Source organism: Chiloscyllium plagiosum, unplaced genomic scaffold (genome assembly GCF_037043375.1).
Source record: "Chiloscyllium plagiosum isolate Xiang-an unplaced genomic scaffold, Cpla_swu_hap1 HiC_scaffold_32, whole genome shotgun sequence".
In the NCBI taxonomy this organism is placed as follows: domain Eukaryota; kingdom Metazoa; phylum Chordata; class Chondrichthyes; order Orectolobiformes; family Hemiscylliidae; genus Chiloscyllium; species Chiloscyllium plagiosum.
Genome location: NW_028270170.1, coordinates 38866795 through 38894279, shown reverse-complemented (window position 1 = coordinate 38894279; position 27485 = coordinate 38866795). Strand labels below are relative to the sequence as shown.

General features: G+C 42.6%; 1 long non-coding RNA gene across 1 annotated transcript in view; it reads right to left on the bottom strand.

Annotated features, from left to right (window-relative positions):
- Positions 1–23022, bottom strand: part of LOC148141811 (uncharacterized) — a 47767-nt gene extending 24745 nt beyond the window's left edge. Inside the window, exon 1 of the long non-coding RNA XR_015752448.1 lies at positions 22700–23022. This is a non-coding gene — a long non-coding RNA (uncharacterized LOC148141811). The remainder of the gene's footprint in view (positions 1–22699) is intronic.
- Positions 23023–27485: the final 4463 nt, after the last annotated feature.

Here is a 27485-nt window from a genome sequence, read left to right as displayed (position 1 = left end):
TTATGAGTTGGCCCAAGTTGATGCTGCTTTTCCAATGAGTATATGTCAAGAGACAGGTTGTCTATCAGTGTACAGCCAAACTGGCAGAATATGCTGCCTGCTTTCAGTGGTGTGTTGTTCACTCTGAACATAACAATTGCACCCTGTTTGATAACTACTGTCAAGTGAAAACATAACACAGGTAAGAGGCAAACTATCAAGTTTTAGAACTGGTTTTCTTTCTGGGAAAGTCTGCAGAAGTCTCTGATCACGATAGGCCACATATATCAAATTGAAGGATTCCTTGCAGGTTAACATGGAAAGACCAGATGAATCTGTGAGGTTTGGAAAAAGAGTTAGAATTTTTTTTAGTATTTAGTAGAGACCTGTCCTGTTCATGGCGTCAAAATGTTTTTGTGAGATTCCCAAAAGCAAGGCTGAATGGTGATAGATAATCTCTTTACATTTCTAAAAACTGATACTATCAGAAAGATATTATCTGTTGTAGATCTGTCTGTTCTGAACATGGTTAGTCAATGGAACCTTGGCACAGGCCTTCCCAGTGACCATTTATCTTTGTGACTCCACTCCTGACAGTTTTGATGTCAGGGATTAGGTGAAACAGGAAGTGTTCTGAAGTAGGATCACTCAACCCAAAACTCTGCTTACTGTCCGCAAATGCTGCTAGACCTGCTGACCTTTTCCTCAGCAATTTCTGTTTTTGTTTCTGATTCCCAACATCTGCAGTTCTTTGGTGTTTTTGAAGAAAGGATTACATCTTAGCACCTACCCTATTTGGCATGTTTTTCCCTGTCCTATTGACTGTATCTCCACACAGGCAAGAAATTGCTCAATCCATCAGGACTAAAAGCCAATGCAAATGTGCAGCATGTTTTGTCCTGGTATATATTGTTGGTTAATTCATGGAGCCTCATTAGAACGATTCTGGCCAAGGTCTTTGCGGTGAAACCGAGGAATGAGAAGCCCAGATAATTGTTGTTGCCTTTATACTTCTATAACCTCTTGATATTTGTATTAAACATATCCTGTGGGACTGAGCCTTCTCTGTAGCTGAGGAGAAAGAGATTATACAAGTAATGTGGCAAGTGCTTTCTATACTTGAATAACTCAGCTGGTATAAACAAATGTTCTTCATTAGGGACACCCTCAGAACACTGAAAACATCAAGCAATAATTTTGATAGGAGAAAGGCAAGTGCAACAGAGGCCAAGTTACAAATATGACTGATATTAAGCAGTAAATTTCACACCAACCTGGACCATCAAGCCTAGGCATAACAACATAGGAACAGGAGTACAAGCTTGCATGTTCAAATAAACATGATTCAGTATGATCATGCGTGTTCTCCAACCTATGTCCATATGCCCATTTTTGCCCTGTAGTCCTTAACACCTCTGGCTAACAAAGACATCTACCTATCTCACTTCTCCAGTTACCAAATCTTAGATTAATTCTGAATCTAAGCTTTGATCTCCACCCCTACTCCTGCCCATTTTGCATATAGAAATATTTCTTAATTTTACCAGTGAATGGTCTACTCCTAATTCTTCATCTTTGTACCTTAGTCTTATACTACCCAATTTGTGGAAATAGCTTCTCTGTACCTAGCCCACCTATTTCCTTTAAAATGCAGAAAAGTTTTATGAAGTCACACCCGAGCCTTCTATATTTCAGGCAATACAAGCCTACTTTGATTTGATTTAATTTGATTTATTAATGTCATGTGTACCAAGATAAGTGGAAAGTGTTGTCTTAAGTGCTTTATAGACAAATCATATTATATAAGTGCATCAGGGTAACAGAACAGAGCGCAGGATACAATGTTACAGCTGCCAAGAAAATGCAGTGAAAGATCAGCATTAATATTAAAGAGACCCGTTCAAAAGTCTGATAACAGAGGGGAGGAAGCTGCTCTTGAATCTGTTTGTACATGTATTCAAACTTTTATATCTTCTACCCGATGGAAGAGGGTGGAAGCGAGTATAACTGGGGTGGGAGGTGTCTTTGATTATGTTGGATTACTTATGGAAATTCTCCTCATAACTTAGCCTTTAGAGTCCCCAGATCATTCAAATAAATCTACAAGGTCCTATAATCTGCATGGTCAGATGGTGCCCAGAACTGTTCCAGGATCGATTGAACCAGGGCTTTGCATAGCTGAAGCAAGACAAAGAGAGTACTCTTTGTGTTTTGTTCTCTGTATATAAATGCCAACATTTAATCAGTCTTTTGGATTATTTTCTGTACCTGTTTATGCCATTTTAATTATTTGTGTAGCTGGACCCCAAAGTTTATTTGAGTGTACAGTATTTCTAGATATTTTCCTCTCATTTACCCTATCCTATCCATTTTAGGTCTCTGAAATCACAGGAGTCACAGGCCTCTGTTTTCTCTGGGACATCTTCTCAACTAGAGGAGCTTTCTGATCTCTTCCAATTCACTTCCGAGCAGTCATCCTTCAGAGGTCATCACTGCCACTGATGGCTTTCCAACTATCTTTGTTAATGGCTGCCATCTTCATATCTTCATGTAGACCTGAAGTTAAAATCAGATCAGCCACAATTTTATTGAATGGCAACGGACACTTAAAGGACTGAGTGACCGACTTTTGGTTGCTTATTTGCATGTTCATATCATACTTGTAAGTGTATTTGGAGTGAAGTTAGGGATATCCAGCAGAAAAAAGTCTTTGGGTATAAGTCTTCATTCAAGCAATGAATGTGGCTGAGTCAGAGTAGATATCAATGGTTGTGGGTACATGTCGAAATCTTGAACTTAATCTGTGTTCATCAAAACAAACTAAAAAACGTTCCTGTTGTTTCTTCTTGAGCCACTGAAATCCTGGAGGTGATCAGTCATGAGTTTACAACAGTTGATTTAGTCCTGTTCTCCTCAAAAATACTAGCAAAGAACAAGAACTTGTGACAATATTTCAATAATATTTTCATTGGATGCCAGCTCAACTCTTGATATTCCAGCCAAATCATGGGGGTCAAAATCACATTGTTTTCAATCTTTGAGTATCTCATGCAATTTTCCCAAGGTGGTTTTAACTTACGCTTTCCTTAGTTAAAGTTTATGCAGTAACATGTCCTCTACTTCTCAATAACTGTTCTCCTTTTAAGTAGAACCATCCTGAATTCCATTGCTCAGGTTACATTAATATCGATGAACTTCTACTGTGAGGCTTATTGTACATGTTCCCAAACAGATTTGGCAATTCAGCTTTGCTGATGGAAACAATAGCTAATTGGTATGCTTACCTGCTGCCCCACTGTGGTGCCATAGCAGCTCAGTGTTAGCACTGCTGCCTCACAGCGCCAGGGACTTGGGTTCAATTCTAGCCTCCAAAGATGTGCAGGTTAGGAGAATTGGCCATGCTGAATTGCCTATAGTGTTTAGGGATGTGTAGGTTAGTAGTCAAGGGTACATGTACAGTAATAGGGGAATAGGTCTGGGCGGGTTACTCTTCGGAGTGTCAGTGAGGACCATATGGCCTATTTCCACACTGTAGGGATTCTATGATTCGCAAAAGAAGAGCAATTGCAAGCAAAATCAGAACCTCAGAAACAGGTGTAGGCTATTTGGCCACTTGAGTCTAAGATACCATTCATGCCTAGATCAAGCTAGATTTGTACCACAATTTCATTTACCTGCCTTTTCTTCATATCTCTTGATACCCTTACTAACAAAAACTTTGAAGTATTTAGTTGTCCAATAGTGTCCACAAACCTCTGAATGATATGGCCTCAGATTTCCACTAATCTCTGATCAAAAAAGTGCTTCTTGAATTCCCTTCTCAGGACTCTAGTTCTATTTTACACCTTGTTCTGGGTTCTCCTACCTATGAAGCAGTTTCTCATTACCCCATCAAATCCTTTAAACACTTTGAGTGCATCAACCATCAACTTTTTATACTCAAAGAAATGCAAGTATGTAATCTATCCTCACAGCTTGCTCTCTGAACCCGAGCTTTACTTTGAACTTTGGCTGATTTTATTTTTGAGCTAGCTCAGGAACACTGAGATTTAACTGACATTAAACTGCAAACAAAGCACAAATTCAGCATTCACACCACCAACTTTGGATTTTTATGAATTAATCGATTCACAAGGTGACGTCGCTCACTGGGGTGTCAAATGACCCACTCGTGAATGCAAAATGCTCATAGTCTGAACCGCCTGCTCTGGGATTGTGCAGAGAGCAACAAGAATTTAAATTTAGAGAATTGTGGTCTGGGAGGAGTCAGATGGGCACAAATCTCTTGGAGAAGGTGAATCTCAATGAGGTAAATGGATCTAAGATACAGACTGACAAACCAGTAATACGCATTGACAAAGTGGTAGTTCATGCAAACAAAGCACTGGGATTAAGTTCAAGTGATATGCTGTCGACCAAGAATTATGTTAAACTTGTCCAGAGCTTTGATTGGCTTTTAGATTATTGTGCATAGTTCTGATCTCCAAGTTCTAAAATATACATAGAGACAATGGAGTCTGATGCTGGAAAAATACAATAGGTCAGGCAGCATTCTAGGAGCAGGAGAGTCGATGTTTCAGGCATAAACTCTTCATCAGGAATGTTGGGTGGGCGGGAGCCAAGGGACTGAGAGATAAATGGGAGGTGACTCAGATCTCCAGCATTTGCAGTCCTCACTTTCTCAGAGAGACAATGGAGAAGATGCAAGGATTTACAAAGCCAATACTGAGTGATTTCATCACTGCCCAACATGATGGCCTTTGAAAGATACTTCAGTGAAACCAAGCATCTTGTATGACTAATTACAAGAGCAATACTGAAACGTTTCAGGAGTTATTAAAATTGGGAATGGCATACAAACAATTCCAACTGAAGAAGGAAGTTATGCAGAGGTACCTTCTGTCACCCATGTTGTTTGAAGATGTGATTGGAGAAGCTAATGACGATGATACAGGAAATGTGGCCAGGGAGATGTGGCTGCGTTTAAAAGTGCTGGAGGAAATGGAACCTCAGGTACACAGCCAACAGTGCACTCAAGACCAAAGAGTGGAAGAGGAAGGTGCTATTGCAAGCCTAGTCAAAACTTCAGAGTCCTTTGGTCTGAACATTAATAATGCAAAGACCTACCTAATGGCTCCCAATAGTAGTGGAATAGACAAGATTGAAAGCATCATTACAGAGGCAGTGGACAATTTCAAGTACCTTGTGTTAAAGATAAACACTGAAGTTACTTTCGAAATGAATTCCAAATTAGGGCTTGGAGCCCAAAAGCAGCAGTGTCAAGCTGAAAAAGGTGTCTAATACATTCACAGGGTATGTACTGCTGCAATCTGTGGTTGTAAGGGTTGAACTCTGAAGAGGATGAGGAGAGGATAACAGAATTTGGAACTAGGATGTGGGTGGAGGACACGCAGATTCAGCTAAATGGACAAAATGACACATGAATGAGTTGGATCAAGAGTAGAAGCTCAGGCACCATTTGATCAATTTTTTATGTAAAAACAGCAATATTGTCTCAAGTGTGTTTTGGAGGGGAAACTGCGAAAATGTCCCCAAGCACTACCTTAACCTTTTTTTGGTGGGGGTGCACTGATCAAAGAACTGGAGGATGTAGTTGAGAAATTTTGGCAAATTGCTGCAGTATCTCTTGTGTATGTTACACAAAGCAGCCGCTATGTATCTGTGGCGGAGACAGTGAATGCTTAGTTTGGTGTATGGGAAATTGATCAAGCAGGATGCTTTGTGATGGTTGATATGCAGCTATTTGGATGTTGTTTGAGTTGAGCACATCCAGGAAAACCTGGTCAATGTCCTAAAGATTATGATGTGGTTTGAGAGGCAGGTCAGTGAAAGATAATATCAGGATAGTCATAGAAACTCCAATGGGGAATTCAGGATGAATGTCTTTACTTAAAGAAATAATGAGAATGTAAAACTAGGTACCAGAAGAAGTAGCTGCCACTAACAGCATTTAAGGAGAAATTAGATAAAAATGAGGGAGAAAGGAGTGTAAGTTTTACTGAAAGGATTTCATAACTTAAGCTGGGAGGATGATCATTTGGAACACACATACAGCTTATTTGAATGGTCTATATGGAAGCTGTAGGTTTTGTAATGTAGCCTCATCCTCACACTGAAGGTACATTCAACATTGTCCCGGGGACTGTGCTTTCATTAGAGAAAGATAGCTGGTGGTGAGCTTAACCTGACGGTCACCTTGCCTCAGACAAGGGACAAGATCAAAAAGGCGTGGTAAGCTCAGACAGTACAGGAATTGAACCCATGATGTTGACACCACTTTATAGCAGAAACTAGCCATCCAGCCAACTGAGCGAGCCAACCCCATTGGTGTGCAAATAGGTAAATGTTAAGCTCCACTATAATGAGTGCTGGAACAGACTTGATAAGACAGAATAGTTTACTCTTGCCCATAATATTTCTAGGATCCCCTGTTCTGGTTGTGACCCCCTACCACACAGCTTGAGTTTCTTATTGTGGGTGAGTTACAGGACTTCCCTGGTCAAATAGTGCTCTGTTCATGGAGAATGATTAGTAGCATTATCTAACTTTGAACAGCTGGTGCTTGTGGAAATTAATCCTCATGAAGTCAGCATCACCTTTCAGATGAAATAAATACAAAATAGGATTCAAGAGACATAGAAAGAACTTTCTAAACAATTCACGTTAACTTGCAATTTGTGTTTGAAAAATATCACTTCAGCGTTCGTGTATCCCAGAATGACAGCCTGGGATCAGCACTGCAGACTGTTGGAGGAGCCTGTTAAATAGGCTTCAATGAATGGGTGATAGGGTGTATTTAACCCCTCTCTAATATCTGTCACCATCAGTAACTGACTCCTCCCTGCCTTTCCCTGAACTTATTGTTCAGTCATGTCTCCTCTCTCTCACTGTTCTACTCCCTGACCTCATACTCCTCACTTTTAATCAAAGAATAAGAGAAAAACAATTAAACTCTTACAGATGCATAGCAACTGGCTGAGGCATGCGCCACAAGGGCTGGGAAAACACTTCCAGGCCGATTAGTGATTGAGAAACAAGACAAATAAAAGAGAGACTACAATGGGGTAAGAATGTGTAATTGGCAATAGGTCAGAATTCTGGCACAGGCCTGATTGATAGCGGAGAGAATCACAGCTACAAACACACAAAAAAAGCATGGGCCCCTGCCACCCTGGCCCAGCCCTGGAGCTGAGGAGCTGCACAACTTCTTCTTCAATTCAGAATCTTAAAGGGCTCTGACACCTGAGATTATTTGAAAGGGTAAACTAAAAAGTTAATGGGATTAGGCCAGCTGACTCCAAGTCGTTTCAACAAATGGGAATAATATTCCGATTCAGTTCAAGGCCGGCACAGTCTGAAGTCAAGGACTGGTGCAGACTAGAGGCTAGGTGCCAGCATAAGCTGGGTTGGAAAGACTGTTATTCTGAACTTTTTATTTTTCAATTTCAGACTTATTCCTATGATTTGTAATGGTGGACTTTTTATTTCTTCATTTTTCTAATTTTTTTCCTAAGAAATTGTATTGAAGAATTTGTACCAAGACACTTGTACCTAAGATGGTGCTGTAAGTGGCAACTTGTAAACTTTTCACTGTACTAATTTGAGTACATGTGACAGTAGAGCTGAGTCAATTCAATTCTCCTGTTACATGTGGGAATGTGTGCGGTGATGAGCTACAGATGGCTGCATGGCTGGAATGATCATGCTTAACAAGGCACAAACAAACTGGATATTTGGTGGTGTCCACTTTTATTAATTTGCTCATTGTAATGGGTAGAAAATCATCACTAGCTATTGCTTAGAATCCCAGCAGCAGCAGCACTAGTGAGTGAAGCTCTTTGTCAGGTATATCATCTTCGAAAGTGTCTCCCTAATTGTTTAGTCAGGTGGTCATTGCTGGAGTAGTATTATTTACTTCATCTGGTTGATATACCCAAGAAATATTCATGATTTGGAGATGCCGGTGTTGGACTGGGGTGTACAAAATTAAAAATCACACAATACCAGGTTATAGTCGAACAGGTTTAATTGGAAGCACTAGCTTTCAGAGCGCTGCTCCTTCACCAGGTGGCGGATGAAGGAGAAGCGCTCCGAAGTGCTTCCAATTAAACCTGCTGGACTACAACCTGGTGTTGTGTGATTTTTAACTTTAAAGAAATATTCAGAGTTAGATTTATACTGAAAGACATTGCAAATCATTAAAATAAATGCAGTCATATTTATTACAAATAAACATCTATAAAACTACCGTAAAAATGTAGAATATTTCCTACTCTTTCCAATTTTGAGCTGTTGCCTTCTATAGATGGCAAAACTCACTCTTGGCTTCATCCAAATGCTCGTTTTCATTAACCCTTATCTTCTGTCGTACATTTCTCAATGCCCTGCTGTCTTAAATCAATGACCCTTTGCCATGTGAAACAAATTTGTCAATAAAAGGAAAATTGTTCACTTGGTTGACAGGGACAGTTAAAACAAATTACTCCTCATATCCTTTATGGATGCTTTAAAATTTAATTCCAATATGTATTTGTTTAAATCAAGACTGCTACAAACAAAGAAAAAGAGACCGTGGACGTGAATTCAGTGACTGTCTGGTAAAGTCCTTGCGAGTCCCATGATATATTACATCTGTAAAATGTGAGGGAATCTTTAGAAAACGAGAGAGTAACAGGAAGTGATAACAAGGGGCTAACTATCCCTCCACCCCCCCCCCCCCCCCCCCCCCCACCCCCCCTGCAAAATGCCACCTCTGGACACGTTTTTCTCTGTTAAGCATTTTCAAGAATCTATGAAAATGGGGGTTAAAAGCTGGCTACAACCCAGTTCAAGCACTTGTCAAAGAAGGTACGCCAGTGAGCTGAGTTCAAGTGCTAGTGTGATTGAAGCTCACAGTCAATGAACCACCCATGAGTCACCCTTGTGTTGCAGTTTAAAAAATCCCTGTCCCATGCTGAGCCCCGAATCCAACCACCATCAAAAAGGTTTTAACTCGTTGCAAAGCTAAAAACCCCAAAATTGAATGTTCAGCTATCAACATTCCACTGTCCACCACAGAGTCTGGACCATATATCTTATGACTGTTTTCTTTGAGTCATTTCATATTCCTAATCTGTGTGTATGTGCATTGTGTTGTTAATTCTTTTTGTGGTTAGCAACTAAGTAAGTAAGTCTTTTATTTACTCAAGAAAGTCTGGATAAGTTGGATCCTTTTAAAACTGAAATTCATTTGGCAAGAAAGGCATCCTCAAAGAAAGAATCATTTTTAAATTAATCTTGTTGTGACCATCTGCATGGGAAGGTGAATAAAGAACTGAGAGACAATAAATCCCTGCTCACCTAATAGCTTACCAAATGGGTATCAATCTGGTTCCATAATATTTTGGGGAGTCTTGACCAGGGGGTCTAGTCAGAACATGCATGAAATTAACAAAACAGTTCATTCTCTTCTGTCCATAACCAATGTCCTCCTGTCTCTCCAGTGTCTTTTGACAAACTAACAATCTGGTGCTAGTTCATCTTGGGTCACCCTCTTCTTCCATGTCCATTAGAAGCCCACTGTCGGACCATAGTTTTAGCTTGCTGCTATATTGTAAAATAGCTGATATTCAGTTGGCCATTCATTACCATTCTTGTCTAATCATCTTTTGCATTAAAGTCAATGGCATCCAGGACATTGGGTCTCATTCCAAGAATTTGTGCATGCAGTCCACACAGTAAGGTGCAATCTGGCTCCTTATGTCTTAGTAAATAGTGGCATACCTGGGGTTGGAGAATTTTTCTCTCACCATGAGATTGCTGCCATCACTGATTAATTCTGGTGCTGAAACTTCATCTTGGTCTTGAAGAGACTGACTTAAGGATGAATACTTTTGGCAGTACTTGAGAATTTGTTGCCATAGTCTGGATGTCTTCCTGTTGTGTACAGCAAGAGTTCAGTCATCTGCAGATAGAAACTCTCCAATTACTGTCTCTGTGACTTTGATGGAGACACCCAGTCTGGAGAGCTTGCAGAGTTTCTTCCTGAACTGAATCGAACACTGATGCCTCTAGGCATGTGTCTGGTGGCTTCCTAAAACTGTTCACATTTTATAAGTGTAACAATTTCAGCAAAGACAGTCAAGTGATGAGCGTTGCTTTAACCATGGAAAGATTCCCAGATAATGAGGTTATATGTGACAATCAAATCTAATTCTAATTCTACTGGCAAGTCTGATACATGATACAGCCAAGCCCAAATTCATCTCAGCCATGAGAGCATGAACAGAACAAATTAACTGACCACTTGGGAGAGGGCTCAAGTGTGGGAAACAAAAATCAAGAGAATGCAGAGAATAGGTGCTGGAAGAACCTGATAAAGGGGAGCTATTCTAGAGATCCAAGCAAAGAAACTGTCGTAATTGATAAAGGCCCTGGACAACTGTAACGAGCCACAGCTATGTCCCACAATATCAACGTCATTCAAACTAATAACTAAAGATATTGTTCCTCCTTCTCTCTCACCACAGAGGGACTGAACCACTGTTAAGTGTGTGTCCCACAGCTTGACAGCCACCTACTGTTCCAGTTCTGCCAATCATGCCTCTCAACTTAAGTCAGGAAGTTGCAGGTTCAAGTCCCATTCCAGAGATTTGCACACAAAATCCAAGATGACACTCCGGTGTTGTACTGAAAGAGTGCTGCACTGTTGGAAGAGCCATCTGTCAGATGTGAGGTTAACCTGAGGCCTCATCTGTTCTCAGGTTGTTGGAGAAGGGTGTACGTGTGTGTGTGTGTTCTTGGGAAATAGTGAGCTTAATATATGCAGGAGCTTAATTCATTCTGGTAGGACTTTCTAGAATAGGTATTGGATGCATTCAGAAGAACAAAGTCTAAACTAACCTTACGGCCTATGTTCTCAATGGACCTGTTTCCTGTGCTGATAGGGCTGTGTCTTTTTAATGCCATTATGCATTCTATTTAACAGTCCCTGTATTGGATGGCATCTGGGTACTCTGCCAATTTGCGCATTCCAGGCTCCCACAAAGAGCATTCTGATCAGATAATCTGATGCTGACTGTGGAATAAATAAATATCTATTTCCATACTGGAGGGAATCTAATCAATCACGGTAGTCAGCATAACTCCTATACTCTCAAAAGAGTGCATTTTTTTAAAAGGTTTACCTGAGGAAGCTGATGGGTCCCTGCTTTAATCAAGATTGGATTCTCTACAATGTGGAAACAGACCCTTCAGCCCAACAAGTCCATGCTGACCGTCCAAAGAGTAACCCACCCAGATTCATTTCCCTCTAACTAATGGACCTAACACTATGGCCAATTTACCTGACCAGCACATTTATAGACTGTGGGAGGAAACCCACGCAGACACAGGGAGAACATGCAAACTCTACACAGACAATCACCCAAGGTTGGAATCAAACCTGGGACCCTGGTGCTGTGAGGCAGCAGTGTTAACCACTGAGCCACCGTGCCATCCCGAAGATCCACATGATATAAAGCAAAGACTTTGATTGCGAAAATTCCCTGTTAAAAAAGGTCACACTGATGCAGTCTTCCCTTACGCCAGTCTTCATAACCTATTTTTCAAAGCCACTGCAGACCAGTAAAGCCAGTGACTAGAGATTCTGGAATCTGTTATAAGAGCTTGGATCAGCAGTTCACCAGCTCTCCCAGAGGTCCCAGCGGATTAATGCCGCCTCCAAAAGGAAGGAGAGCCTGGAGCCAGCATCAGTGAGCTCCAGTCAGTCAGGGATCTCCGAGTAGAAGTTGGCCAGTGACTGTGTTCATGTTTAAAGATGCGCATGTGCTAGTGTCTTGAACAATTTCAAATGTGTTCCATTGTTACACGTTACTTTGAGCAAATGAAGATGTCTCATCCAGAAGGAGAAGTCGGTGTTGGACTGGGGTGGACAAAGTTAAAAGTCATACAACAACAGGTTATAGTCCAACAGGTTTATTTGGAAGCACTAGCCACAGCTACCTAATGAAGAGGTAGTGCTCCGAAAGCTAGTGCTTCCCAATAACCCTGCTGGACTATAACCTGCTATTGTGCGATTTTTAACTTCATCCAAAAGACTGCCTCTTCAATGCTATCGCTCTCCCTCAGTGTTGCACTGAAGCCTCTGCATTGATTTTTTGCATTTGTTCTGGTGCAGGATTCAAATCTAAAACTTGCAACTCAAAGATAGAAGTGCTTCCAACAGAGCAATTATTAACAGTCAAAGAGCCAAATGTAATGTAAATTACGGAAATCTAAAATAAAAAAAACAGGAAATGCAAAGGACAATTATTAACATCTGAAAGATTTCTGATGTTGACTTTCTACCTGAAACTTTAAGATGTTTCTGCTTTATTTTCAGATACTGTTGAGCCTGCTTCAACCGCTCCTCTGTTCATTTTACATAACTGGCCTCAAAAGTAAGTTTGTTTCTATTGGCTGTGTTTTGTAACATAGAGTAATGGGCACAGGCCAATTTCTCGGAAAAGGGGAGTCAGTTTGTTCTTGTTAGTACAGGGTGTTTCTGTAGTTTATTCATGTGTCACACTCACAAGAATAAGCGGTTTATTTTCTTGTCTTATCAGAAAGGCTCCAGTTTAAAGCCTATTTACATGTTCTGCTAGTAACTGCAATGATTGGTGTTCAATGAACTTCCAGGTTTGTTTGTTAAGGATTTGTTAGGGCTCATCAGAGTGCAACTGTTTTGTCTGAGTGCAAAATATGGGAGATCACCTTAAAATTAGTCCAAAAAGGCACTTATTTATACAAAGTGTCACTGGAATCTGCAAATCCGACAAATGCTGCAGGAAATCAATTGAACATTTCAGAGTTGAGATTGTAGGCAAATGTATTTCAGAATATAGAACCAACTGGATAAATAGGATTGAGATACAGATCAAAAATAATCTAACTGATTGTCAGTATAGGCTTGAGGAGTTAAATTGCCTATTCCTATTCTCATGTTACTGAATTACCGCCCTAGCTTTTAAAACCTTGTTGTTGTCAGGAGAAACATGCTGCGCAGTTGGCGACATGCCAACTTTAAGGGCATTTAAATGGTCATTGGATAAACATATGGTTGAAAATGGAATAGTGTAGGATAGATAGTCTTCAGATTGGTTCTACAGGTCGGCGCAACAACGAGGGCCGAAGGGTCTGAACTGTGCTGTAATGTTCTATGACCTATGTTCTATGTCAATTAATGTGTATTCATTCTAACTTGGTCAGCTTCAATACAAAGAATAATCAAAGCAATTTTTGGATTTGTCACTCTTGGCAGAAACTGGTCTATGATCCTCCCTTTTGTAATTGCTCACCAAAAAGAGGTAACTTTTCAAATTCTCCATATAAAGGTGCTGGGTCAACAACAAAGAAAGGCATCCTTTGTGAAGAATATTCAAGAGATAGAAGGCCATGCAGAGCATAAATGATCCACTGACCAAAATCAGAATCAACAGGCCTCAAGCAAGAGAATGCATAATTCTTCTATGTTGAAAGATATGAAATGTCCAGACTTCTCCTTCATTTGTGAAGTCAGAGGACCGAGGAGAGATGATGATGTGGTAAATTTGATACAGTTATAAAATTATTGTATAATGGGTTAACAACCTGGTTAAAGCTTGGATAAGATGACGTATAAGATATGGTTTTGAACAGGTTAATATTCACATTACATTGGCTACACCCATTCTACTGATGTCACACATAATCTGTGGCTAGAGACAAGGATTTCTACTCTAGCTTTCAGAGGGAGCAGATGTATCTGTCCCAGCTCCCTAACTTCCACATCATTATAACTGGTTATACCTATTGCTATCATACAATAAACTTTGCTTTCTAAGCACAGTGTCTCTTCTGCAGATATTATACCTTGCTGTATCCTCCACTACCGATCAGTAGATGGGGTCAAGACAAAGCAATGTCAATGAAGGATTGATAGTAGTGAGCTACCTCAAACAGCCCTCAGCCAGTGCCACATATTAGTAGTGGTGCCAAAAATCACCCCAAGATAACAGGTGTGGTTACCTGAGAAAATATGACAGAGACACCATGGGAAACACAAGAGTATTTGCAAAATGTTTGGAAATTTATCTGTCACCCTTCAAATGTAAGACAACAGGTTTTCACATCACACTTAAGAAATAAAAATCGCAATTCATCATGTTGTGCTTCATAAATGTTGTTGGAGACAAATGGAGAATATTCCACCACACTCTTGAACTTGTGCCCAGTAAATGACCAGCACATTTTGGGGAGACAGAAAGTGAGCTGCTGGTCACAGTATCTCCAGCCCCTGACTTGCTTTTGTAGCCACAGTGTAAGACTGAGCCAGTAAAGTGGCACAGTGGTTAGCACTGCTGCCTCACAGCACCAGAGACCCGGGTTCAATTCCTGCCTCGGGCAACTGTCTGTGTGGAGTTTGCACATTCTCTGTGGGTTTGCTCCGGTTTCCTCCCACAGTCCAAAGATGTGCAGGTTAGGTGAATTGGCCAAGCTAAATTGCCCATAGTGTTAGGTGAAGGGGTAAATGTAGGGGAATAGGTCTGGGTGGGTTGCTCTTCGGAGGGTTGGTGTCGACTTGTTGGGCCAAAGGGCCTGTTTCCACACTGTAAGTAATCTAACCTAATGTGGTGCTGGAAAAAGCACAGCAGGTCAGGCCTCCTCATCTGAGGAGCAAGAGAGTTGACGTTTCGGGCTTAACCCTTCAGCAGGACTGGGGAGGGGGAAGGGGGCTGAGCAATAAATGGGGGGGGGGGGGAGCTGGGGGAAAGGTGTTTGGGATAGTGATAGGTGAGCGAAGATAAGAGGTGATTGTAATAGTCCGGGGGGAAGTGTGGTGTGGATAGGTGGGAAGAAAGATGGACACGTTGGTCAGGCCAAGAGGGTGGAGCCAAGTCAGAGGGTTGGATTAGGGATGGGGTGGGGTAAGAGGAGATTTGGAAACTAGTGAATTCAATGTTGAGGCCTCAAACCTCACTTACTACATCCATTAGTCTCGCTGTGGTCTCCTCTACATCGTAGGGACCGCGTGCAAACTTGCAGAACAATTCAGGGAACATCTCTGGTCCGCACGCATCAACCAACCCCACCTTCCTGTAGCCATCCACTTCAACTTCCCCTCCCAATCCCATCATGACATGTCCATACTGGGCCTCCTCCATCACCTACGCAAGGCCACCTGCAAACTGGAGGGGAACACCTCATCTTCCACCTTGGGAGCCTACAACCATCTGGGCTCAACATTGAATTCAACAGTTTTCAAAATCTTCTATCCCATGTATTTGTTCCACACTTCCCACCGACCTATCACAATCACCTCCCACCTTCGCCCATCTGTCACCAACACAACTACCTTCCCCAATGCCCACCCTCCCATTTATTTCCCAGCCCCCTTCCCCAGTCCTGACGAAGGGTCAAGCCCAAAACCTTGACTCCCCTGCTCCTCAGATGCTGCCTGACCTGCTATGCCTTTTCCAGTGCCACACTGACTCCTCCAGCATCCGTAGTCCTCATTATCTCATAGTATAAGGCCGATCTAATTCTAATGCATGGTTACCCCAGGATATTGATAGTGCTAAGTCCATATTAATGGAAGATATTAATGCTATGAAGGCATCCCAACCAAATAAGGAAATATTTATTTGTTGTAGCACAACACTGCATCACTGGTTAATTGCTTAATGGAGATAAGTATCATGCAAGGGCAGGCAAGAAACCATATTAGTCAGATTGGTTTGAGTCTGGATGGTTAGTTTATGATGTGTTCACTAAACTCGGAGGCAGAGAGAGTATTACAAATGCTCTCACTATCTTTCATGGGGATAGGAATACCTACACTTATATAGCACCTTTCACATAGCAGGGTGTCCCAAAGTAACTATTAGTGAATCGAATACTTTTTGAAATGTCGTCACTATTATAAAACGGGAAACTCAGTAGCCACTTTGCATACAGCTAGACAAACAGCAGAGACATATAGATAAGATAATCAGTTCAGTGATGCTGCTTGACAGATAACTGATAGCATTTAATTGAAAAGAGACAGTAATTTAATCAAGATTGGCATACCCTGTTAGCCTGCTATCAGATAGATTATCAGGTTGGGCTGGAAGGTGATGATTCTGTGGCTGAATTGTCTGCTAAGGCAGAGATATTCACCTTCTGTATTCATATCTCTAATTGGTGAAGTTGCTTGGGATCTTTGCAAGTTAGGGTGCCATGGAATTACATCCATTCATGAAAATGTGCAGAGAATCGGGAGAGGATCCCTTCCCCTGAGTATTTAACCTGTTCTGCCATGAATCAAGGCTGTCTACCAATAGCAGACTCAGAGAAGCAACACCCCTGACACTACCCTCCTTATAGAGTTTGTTTCCAGATTATAATTTAAGCAAAGCTTGGCAGTTAGCTGTCAGTCATCATTAACTGGTGTATTCTCCATGGCAATATCTCTACCAATCTGAGTCCACTTACCAACCAATCAACACTCATCTCTCAAACAGTATAGATTAGATTAGATTACTTACAGTGTGGAAACAGGCCCTTCGGCCCAACAAGTCCACACCGACCGCCAAAGCGTAACCCACCCATTCCCCTACATTTACCACTTTACCTAACACTACAGGCAATTTAGCATGGCCAATTCACCTGACGTGCACATCTTTGGACTGTGGGAGGAAACCGGAGCACCCGGAGGAAACCCACGCAGACACGGGGAGAATGTGCAAACTCCACACAGTCAGTCGCCTGATTCGGGAATTGAACCCGGGTCTCTGGCGCTGTGATGCAGCAGTGCTAACCACTGTGCCGCCATGCCACCCACATTAGATTACATTACAGTGTGGAAACAGGCCCTTCGACCCAACAAGTCCACACCGACCCGCCAAAGCGTAACCCACCCATACCCCTACATTTACCCCTTACCTAACACTACAGGCAATTTAGCATGGCCAATTCACCTGACCAGTATAAACATTTTTTTCCATTTACTTTGACATTTCTTGTGAATTGTCCAATGAGTGCAAAAAGAAAAAATTCAACAAAATACACCTTTTTTAAAAGCAAAACTCAATTTCTGGGCTTCTAAACAATTAACAGTTACAAAAGGATATCTTGGATTAAATAGTACCTTCAGGACCAGCAAAAATCCCAAAGAATTTTGTGTCAATGATATGACTTTTGAAATACAATCACTGTTGTAATCTTGGAAATGACAATCGTTTATCAATCCCATAAACAGGAAAGTAGTAATGACCAGGTTATCTGCTTTTGCAATTTTGGTTGGGAGATAAATATTGACAAGGAACTGGGGATAGATCCCCTGCTCTTTTTCGAAATTAGAGATGGGATCTTTGAATCCATTAAGAGACCACATGTGGGTAAGTTTCAATGGCTGTTTTGAGAAACGCCACTTTGAACAGTGCAGAACTGCAAAGCACAAAAGTAGAATTTTAATCTCAAAGCCTGGAGTGGGAGGTGTACTGATAGGAGAGTACTACTCACTGAGTAATGGGAAAAAATTCCAAACAGTGTAACTTGTACTTACAACACAACTTCCCAAAACAAATGACTTAATGCCTATCAAATATAGTTAACACATGCAGGGAACGTATTGTGAGTGCAACAATCTTCAGACTCGATCTGAAATGGAAACTGCAAATTCTCAGCAGGTTTGGATATATGTGAGGAGGGAGAATGAATGTTTGAGTTTCAGGTCAGTGACCCTTCATCAAAACTGGAAGCAGTTACAACTGGCATTGAGGCTGTGGAATGGGCTGGATTGTGGGAAGAGGGACAAAAAAGATCTGCGATAAAGTGGAGAGATTGAAATGGTCAACTGATCAGAATGATGCTGTGTGTCCAGATGCCTCAATGGGGAATTACATTTCTGTGGCTAGTTAAGACCTGCCCTCCAAATTCCAAAGGAGCATAACCATCAAAAACCTTTGCACCGTGAATACCAGGTAATTTCTCCTGACTGGCCTTGGTTTCCTCTTTGTCTGAAGAACAAGGATGTTGCCAGAGTTGGAGGGTTTGAGCTATAGGGAGAGGCTGGATAGGCTGGGGCTGTTTTCGCTGGAGGGTCGGAGGCTGAAGGGTGACCTTATTAGAGGTTCATAAAATCATGGATAGGGTGAATAGCCAAGATCTTTTCCCAAAAGTAGGGGAAATCAAAACTAGAGGGTATAGGTTTAAGGTGACAGGGGAAAGACTTTTCACGCAGAGAGTGGTGCATGTATGGAATGAGCTGCCAGTGGAAGTGGCGGAGTCAGGTACAATTACAACATTTAAAAGGTATCTGGATGGGTACATGAATAGGAAGGGGTTACAGGGGACTGGATCAAAATGCTGGCAAATGGAACTATGTTAATTTAGGATACCTAGTCGGCATCAATGAGTTGGACCAAGAGTCTGTTTCCTTGCTGTACATTTCTACGACCATGTGCATCTATAACATATCCATTGCTGACCATCACGGTTGTATGATCAACACAGACAGTGATCAGTGCTGTAAGGGTTAATAACTTGTGACTGGAAGTTCCTCCTGCTACAATGGTTTAAGGTCATTGCTCTGCTGCACTGACAGGAGTAACAACCAAGCTTTGCCTGCTGCTCCTAATCACCCTCCCCCCACTTCACTTCTGCTTGCTAGGGTGGCCTGCTCTTGTGGCTCCCTGTTTGACTGTGCGAGGGCATTGTGAGTCACGACGAACTGACTCAATCGCTGCGTTGTTCTGGCAGCCTGCCTGATGGATGAGGTGCACCCTGGCTATGCATGCAGCTTTTCCCACGTGAAAGAGTGAAAAATGTGTCATTCTGTTTATAAGAGAAAAGGGTGTTCATCCCCTCCCAATCATTTCCTACAAACTGGATTGAATTAAACTGTAATGACTCTGTCAGAGGCCACTGGGATTATAGATGCTCACTGTAGGCTGGTGAGATTTTCTTCATTGTTGCTAATAATGACAACTTCAATATTCCTGTTTCTTAGCCTTATTTATGGTAGAGTTACTTCTATATTAGTAAATACCATATCGTACTTAGTCTTGGGAAAAGAAACAGAAAGGATTCAATAAAATCTTTGTTAATCACCAACTAGTTAATTCCAGTGTGCCCTTTTGAACAAGGACTGAAGCTCAATGTTGAACTAGTCTAATTTCCCACTTTAATCATAGAATCCTGCAATGTGGAAGCAGGCCATTCAGCCCATCAATTCACATCAACCCCCCAAGGAGCATTCCACCTCCCCCCTCCCCCCCAAAACCCATCCCTGTAACCCCATATTTCCCATGGCTAATCCATCTCGCCTACACACCCCTGGACACTATGAGCAATTTAACATGGCCAATCCACCTAACCTGCACATTTTTCGACTGTAGGAGGAAACCAGAGCACCGGGAGGAAACCTGAGCAGACACGGGAGAATGTGCAAACTCCACATAGACAGTTCCCCAAGGCTGGAATCGAACCCAGGTCCCTAGCACTGTGAGGCAGTAGTGTTAACCACTGAGCCACAGAGCCACCCATGTCACTTGAGCCAGAGGTAAAGACCAGATAAAGTGGCCAATATTATAGATTAAAGCTGCTCCCTGCATGTCTTTCACTTGCTTTTAAAGTTTCAAATTGTTGATTATTCTCTCTTCAGCTGGCATTATGGGTTAATGTGCTACCTAGTATAATTGAGTCAAACTGACAGGAAATGTGCCAGCTAAATGCCTGGTCTGTTTCCAATGAATGATAGGAGTCTTACCGCCACTGTCCTCAACACTTCAAGACCAGAAAAGGAAAGAAATCAGCAATGGCTCCTGATCTCAGCCGCTGCGCTCCTGGTGAAAGTTGTGCTTTTATTATTCATTCATGGGATGTGCTGAGCCAAGGCTACCATTCATTGCCCATCCTTCACAATGTGTGTATGTACAGCATCAGTCTGATATTAGATCTTTTATAACCAAACAATTTCTAACATTCACTACCTCAGTTTAGACTTAGTGACAAACCTGTGGTGCCGTGCTCAGCATGAGTCACCCAAAACCCATAAATCAAATTACTAACCTGATGCCAGGCAAACTACTTCCTGTAGTTCTTGACGGGACACACACCTACTAGAATAGATCACCATAGATGGCACGTTATGAGTTTATTTGGGCTAAAGTGGAATCATTAGTATTTTCGCTTTAGAACAGAATGACTTGTAAGCACGGTTAACTAAAGTGAACAGGCAAATTCGGTTAAAGGATAGATCAACAAGGATTAGCAACATTGAATGGGATATTCAGAATTCCTATGAGAAAGAAATATTTCAAGTGAAGGCGCAATCATCTGTGGTTAACTAAACAAGTTAAAGATAACTTAATGAAAAAGTTAAAAATCACACAACACCAGGTTATAGTCCAACAGGTTTAATTGGAAGCACACTAGCTTTCACACTTGCTTCCAATTAAACCTGTTGGACTACAACCTGGTGTTGTGTGATTTTTAACTTTGTACACCCCAGTCCAACACCGGCATCTCCAAATTAATGAAAAAGCTAATCATTGTGCAAAGACAGATTGTAGTTCAAAAGATTGGATAGAATATAAAACATAGCAGTGTGAGTAAAATATTAATAAGAAGGGGAAATTAGAGTATGAGAGAAAGCTGGCAATAAATATAAAAGTTGATCAGAATTTCCATAGATTTTTTTTGAGAAGGAAAAGAATTAACAAAGTGCTTGTCCTATAGAAAGTGAGTCTCAGAAGTTAGTAATGTGAAAAAAGAGATAGCAAATGAATTGAACAGGTATTACAGGGATGTAGCAAAAAGGATCGAAGTACCATTCACAAAATAGCTGCGATTCAAGAGAAGGAAGGGAACGAAGAATTCAAGAAAATCACTACCTCCGGGGAAGTGACACTAAGCAAACTGTTTGAGCTGTGGGAGTCGGTGGGTTTGTAGAAGATGTCAGTGTCAAGTCGGTCGTCACTGATGGAGATGGAGAGGTCCAGGAAGGGGAGGGAGGTGTCAGAGATGGTCCAGGTAAATTTAAGGTCAGGGTGGAATGTGTTGGTGAAGTTGATGAATTGCTCAACCTCCTCGCGGGAGCACGAGGTGGCGCCAATGCAGTCATCAATGTAGCGGAGGAAGAGGTGGGGAGTGGTGCCGGTGTAATTACGGAAGATCAACTGCTCTACGTAGCCAACAAAGAGACAGGCATAGCTGGGGCCCATACATGTGCCCATGGCTACCCCTTTGGTCTGGAGGAAGTGGGAGGATTCAAAGGAGAAATTGTTAAGGGTGAGGACCAGTTCGGCCAAACGAATGAGAGTGTCGGTGGAGGGGTACTGTTGGGAATGTCTGGAGAGGAAAAAACGGAGGGCTTGGAGGCCCTGGTCATGGTGGATGGAGGTGTAGAGGGATTGGATATCCATGGTGAAGATGAGGCGTTGGGGGCTGGGGAAACGGAAGTCTTGGAGGAGGTGGAGGGCGTGGGTGGTGTCTCGAACGTATGTGGGGAGTTCCTGGACTAGGGGGGATAGGACAGTGTCGAGGTAGGTAGAGATGAGTTCAGTGGGGCAGGAGCATGCTGAGACAATGGGTCGGCCAGGGTGGTCAGGCTTGTGGATCTTGGGAAGGAGGTAGAACCGGGCAGTACGGGGTTCCCGGACTATGAGGTTGGAAGCTGTGGGTGGGAGATCTCCTGAGGTGATGAGGTTCTGTATGGTCTGGGAGATGATGATTTGGTGATGGAGGGTGGGGTCATGGTCAAGGGGGCGGTAGGAAGAGGTGTCCTCGAGTTGGCATTTGGCTTCAGCGATGTAGAGGTCAGTGCGCCAGACTACCACTGCGCCCCCTTTGTCTGCTGGCTTGATGGTGAGGTCAGGATTGGAGCAGAGGGATTGGAGGGCTGCGCGTTGTGAGGGTGAGAGGTTAGAGTGGGGGAGGGGGGTCGACAGGTTGAGGCGGTTAATGTCCCGGCGGCAGTTGAAAATGAAGAGGTCGAGGGCAGGTAATAGGCCAGCGCGGGGTGTCCAGGTGGATGCATTGTGTTGGAGGTGGGCGAAGGGGTCCTCGGAAGGTGGGCGGGAGTCCTGATTATGAAAGTAAGCTCGGAGGCGGAGGCGACGGAAGAATTGTTCGATGTCACGGCGTGTATTAAATTCATTGATGCGTGGACGGAGGGGGACGAAGGTGAGTCCTTTGCTGAGGACTGATCGTTGGTCCTCAGTGAGGGGGAGGTCTGGAGGGATGGTGAAAACTCGGCAGGGCTGGGAGCTGGGAGCTGGTGTGGGTGTAGAGCTGGGAGTGGGGTCGGAGCCAGTACCTGGAGTGGGTGTGATGGTGGGGGGAATGGGGGTAGAGTCATGAGCAGGGGTAGTGTTCCCCTCGGGGTTCTGGGGGGTGGGGATAGTGACAGTGGGGTCTGTGGGGGGCGTGTCAGCAGAATGCAGGTGAGTGGCGCTGGTGGGGTCGGAAGTGGTGGCAGACACGGCAGTAGGGGTGGCGGAAGTCACTGAGCGTGTGGCATCAGCGATGATGTGAGGAGCGGAAGTGGCTGTGGGAGTGGCCATGATGGGGGCAGAAGTGACATCATCAATCAGCGTGGGGGTGGTAGCTGCATCAGCCGCATGGCTAATGGTGTTTCCGAGGCCAGGGGAATCTTCTGGAATGTTCGAGGAGCGCTGGGTATGGAGCTGGGTAGATAAAAGTTTGTTGTACTTACAGTTTTTGATGTTTGAGATGGAATTGAAATACTGTTTGTTGAGAGTATGAATTCTCCTGAGGATGTAGTACAGAGTGGGTCCTTTGCAATTCTGAGAGAGTGTGGCCCTCAGCTGAGGCAGGGCAGACTGTAGAGAGGTTAGGTACCGGCGCATTGCTGCAAGCGTGGAGCGGAGGATCTTGATGGAGAACCGTTGCTGGTGTTTTTGAATCTGTAATCTGTACTGTTTGTCCTGTTCGGGTCCGAACTCTGCTGGTTTAAAGGTGGTCCGGAGTCCGTGTGGGGTGAGTTGGTTACGGAGACAGGCACTGAGGAAGCAAATGTGGCTGTGATAGCGAGTTTGTTTCAGGACAGTGTTGAACTTCACCTGAGGATCTGAAAAGAACATGGTTAGAGGGACATGATGTGGAGATGCTGGAGTTGGACTGGGGTGGACAAAGTTAAAAATGACACAACACCAGGTTATAGTCCAACATGTTTAATTGGAAGCACACTAGCTTTCCACAACTTCCATGATTTGGGGAAGGTACCATTAGATTGGAAACCAGTGAATGTATCCTGATCATCCAATACAGAAGGGGGCAGAAAGCAGTAAGCTACAGGCTAGTTACCTTAATCATTAATAGGAAAGATATTTGAAGCTGTTATTAAAGAAATTGTAGCGAGTCTGTTAGAAAGGATCAAGGTAATAGGAAACAGTTTTACAAAAACAAACATTTAAATAATTCTTGTAAAACACTTCAATTTTATCTGGAGGATTTCAATTTTGAATGTTTGCTGGGAAATGGATTTATTCCAAGTTTTGTGGCAATTGTTTATTTAAAAGAAGTCATTGAAAGGTCACTTTCAATGACTGTGAAAGGGCATTGAATGTTTTTTCAACAGAAATCCTGGTAATCATGTGATTGGTGATAACTACTTACATTGCTGTATACTCCTGCTGTGGGTGTGTTGAACAATGACTGGCTTTGAGAGTGTGAGTGAAATTAGTTGATTTGATTAGATTAGATTAGATTCCCTACAGTATGGAATACTGACACTTTGAAGAGTAACCCACCCATACCCATTCCCCATATTAACCCCTGACTATGGGCAATTTGGAATGACCAATTCACCTAACCTGCACATCCTTGGATTGCAATTGGCATCAAGAAATCTGTGAGGGAAAACTGCCCAGCCGATCCCTCCCATTTCTGAAAATGAGTTCAGAGTGAAACTGATCTGTTCCTCTGAAAGAGCCATAGCAGAAATGTTTCTATATTGCATTTCCTGAGTAGGCTGTGCCCAGAAATCTCCAGAGACAACTGTATGTGAATAGTGATTTGGCTACGTGCATCAGAAACTCAAAGCAACAGACTTTGGAACATACATGCGTGTAGATTTTACTTACCTCCCATAACAGCATTACTGTTGAGACCCTATTTGAACAATAACAGTTCTTCTTCTACCTCAGTGACAGCCAGCTCATTAAAAAATTATTAGGTGTCCCCTAAGCAAGATAGGAGTCAAAAGCTGCTTGTCTCGTCAAGCGGTGAATGCATGTGCAATGTAGAATACAGATTGACAGCTACTTGTACACTCAAGTCTCTTGCTAGTGCCAGCCTTCAGTCTGGTGTGACCCACATAACCAATTCTCTGCTCAAAAATCCTGTATTCACCTGTTTTAGAAACTGCCTTTCTGTAAGAAGGCAGCGAGTGGTAGTTGATGGAAAATATTCAGCCTGGAGTCTGGTTACTAGTGGTGTGCCACAAGGATCTATTTTGGAACCAATGCTATTTGTCATTTTTATAACTGACTTGGACGCAGGCATAGGGTTAGTAAGTTTGCAGATGACACTAAAGTCAGTGGAGTGGTAGACAGTGTGGAAGAATGTTGCACGTTGCAGGGGGACTTAGATAAACTGCAGAATTGGGCTGAGAGGTGGCAAATGGAGTTCAATGCAGATAAATGTGAGGTGATTCACTTTGGGAAGAATAACAGGAAGGCAGAATACTGGGTCAATGGAAAGATTCTTGGTAGTGTGGATGTGAAGAGGGATCCTGGTGTCCATGTACATAGATCCCCCGAATGTTGCCACCCAGGTTGATAGTGCTGTTAAGAAGGCATATGGTGTGTTAGGTTTCATTGGTAGAGGGACTAGTTATGGCGCCATGATGTCATGCTACAACTGTGTAAAATGCTAGTGCGGCCTCACTTGGAATATTGTGTACAGTTCTGGTTGCCTCATTATAGGAAGGATGTGGAAGCATTGGAAAAGGTGCAGAGGAGATTTATTAGGATGTTGCTTGTTCGGGAGGGAAGGTCTTATGAGGAAAGGCTGAGGGACTTGGATCTGGTCTCTTTGGAAAGAAGAAGGTTAAGAGGGGATTTAATAGATGATCAGAGGATTAGATAGGGTGGACAGTGAGAGTCTTTTTCCTAGGATGACGGCATTGGCTTGTACGAGGGGGCATAGCTGCAAATTGAGGGGTGATAGACTTAAGACAGATGTCAGAGATAGGTTCTTTACTCAGAGAGTGGTAAGAGCATGGAATGGCCTGTCTGCCAATATAGCTGACTCAGCCACATTAGGGCATTTACTGTCCTTGGATAAGCACATGGATAATGATGGGATAGTGTAGGGGAATGGGCTTAGATTAGTTCACAACATCGAGGGCCGAAGGGTCTGTTCTGTGCTGTATTGTTCTATGTTCTATGTTCTATGTTTTCTCTGGGCCCTCTTCTTGGCCAGCTGAGTTATTCCTTTACTGTTTATTTCCTCCATCACCCCTCCAATAGTCAGTTGCTGAATATCAGAACCATCAATGATTGTCCCCAGTCGACTGTCAACATTGACCATCATGATGTCATTTGTAGGTGACCTTGCTACAGAGGGGTGGATGACCTAAAGGTTGTGACCCTCAGTTCACAGTACAGATGGCCTTGGGTTTACAGTCATCACCATCATCCAAGTGATGGTTGTGACTGAGCCAGCCCAGACATCATTGTAATGAGGGCAGATAATTTCTAATCAGCTTGTTTGCAATGACACACCTCTGAAGCAGCTGGAAATGGAACCTGGCTCTCCTGGCTCAGAATTAGGGACACTACCACTGCACCACAAGAGCCCAAAAATGAGTGTATACTGATGGAACTAACACACTCCAGAATCTCTATGTTGATGACTTTGTCCTGCCAAACAATACTGAGGGCACATCTGTGGCAGTGAAAGTGGAAATTGTTCAGCCTTTTTAAATCCTTTAGGAACAGGCTTACTGAGAAAACAAAACTTGTTTGTGACTATCATCACCAGTTCTTACACAATGCAAGGATTTGAACCCAAAACCCTCCTAAATCTCTTGTTATGTTCCTCTTCCTTTAAGATCTAGCACAACAATAAATGAAAACAAAAAACCCTGACATTTTGGCCTCTGAATCAAACCAGACTCGAAACATTAATTCTGTTTCTCTCTCTCTTGCAAATTGTGTCAGACCTGCTGAGTATTTCCAGGTTTTTCTGTTTGTACTTGAGACATCCTGCATTTTCAGTCATTTTGTTTTATCCTATTGACCAAGGATTTAGTTGTCTAACCTGATGCCTCCTTCCTTTGCTAATTAATGCTGATAATGCTCCCCTGAAGCACCTTTACTTGGGATGTTTTCATAAAGGTTCTATTTAAACGTTGTTGTGGAAGCAAGGAGGCAAGTGCTTTGTGTCAGGAACCTGAGTTCTGAAAGAGAGCCTCACTCAAATTGTTAACCCACCTTTTCTGTTTTTGGACGCTAATTGGCCTCCTGTCTATGGCAAGCAATCTCTGTTTCTGTGCCACACTGTCCCTAGACTACAGGCCTGAAGTCAGTGTTACTGGATGGATCAGAGAATTGCCAGAGCAACCTGGAACCCACCAAAAATTGAACTGCAGCATACAAAGCACGGTCTATTTTAGAAAGTTCAAAAACACAGAAACAGTCAACATTTAATAAACAAGTCACAACATCATCTCAGTATCTTGTGGAAACTTATTTTTCAATACAATATGCTGCAAAATCCCATTTCATATTCTTTTTGTCAATGGAATTCTAACAACTTGACATTTAAGGTTCGTGTTAGAACTGACTGAATGGGATTCTGCTGCCATCTACTGGAAAATACTCAAGAGTCCAGGCAGCATCTGTGTAGAAAACAGACAAGCTACTTTGGCTGTTGTCCCTTCCCTAGATCCTGAAATTTCATCTGTCTGCACAGACTGCCACTCTAATCTAGTCTGGAAAAGCACAGCCGGTCTGCACAGACTGCCTATCTATCTGAGGTAAAAACAATGACTGCAGATGCTGGAAACCAGATTCTGGATCAGTGGTGCTGGAAGAGCACAGCAATTCAGGCAGCATCCGAGGACAGGCAAAATCGACGTTTCGGGCAAAAGCTTTATTCCTGATGAAGGGCTTTTGCCCGAAACATCGATTTTGCCTGTCCTCGGATGCTGCCTGAATTGCTGTGCTCTTCCAGCACCACTGATCCAGAATGCCTATCTATCTGAGCCTGTCTAGTGATTTTATCAAATTTTGCCTCAAATTTCCAGTACCTCTACCTGCATTATTTCCACTTAGATGTATTCATTGTTCTTTAATTTTTCTCACAGTTTCAATGTACTTCTGCTTCATTAAAATTGGCAATTTAATTTCTTTCCCTCTTTCTTCCTATTTTCCAACAATTTCTTCCCCTGATCATGACTCTGTGGTAAACACAGCTGGAATACCAAGAACAGTGTTTGGTCCCTTTCTCAAATACACATATAATGGCATTGG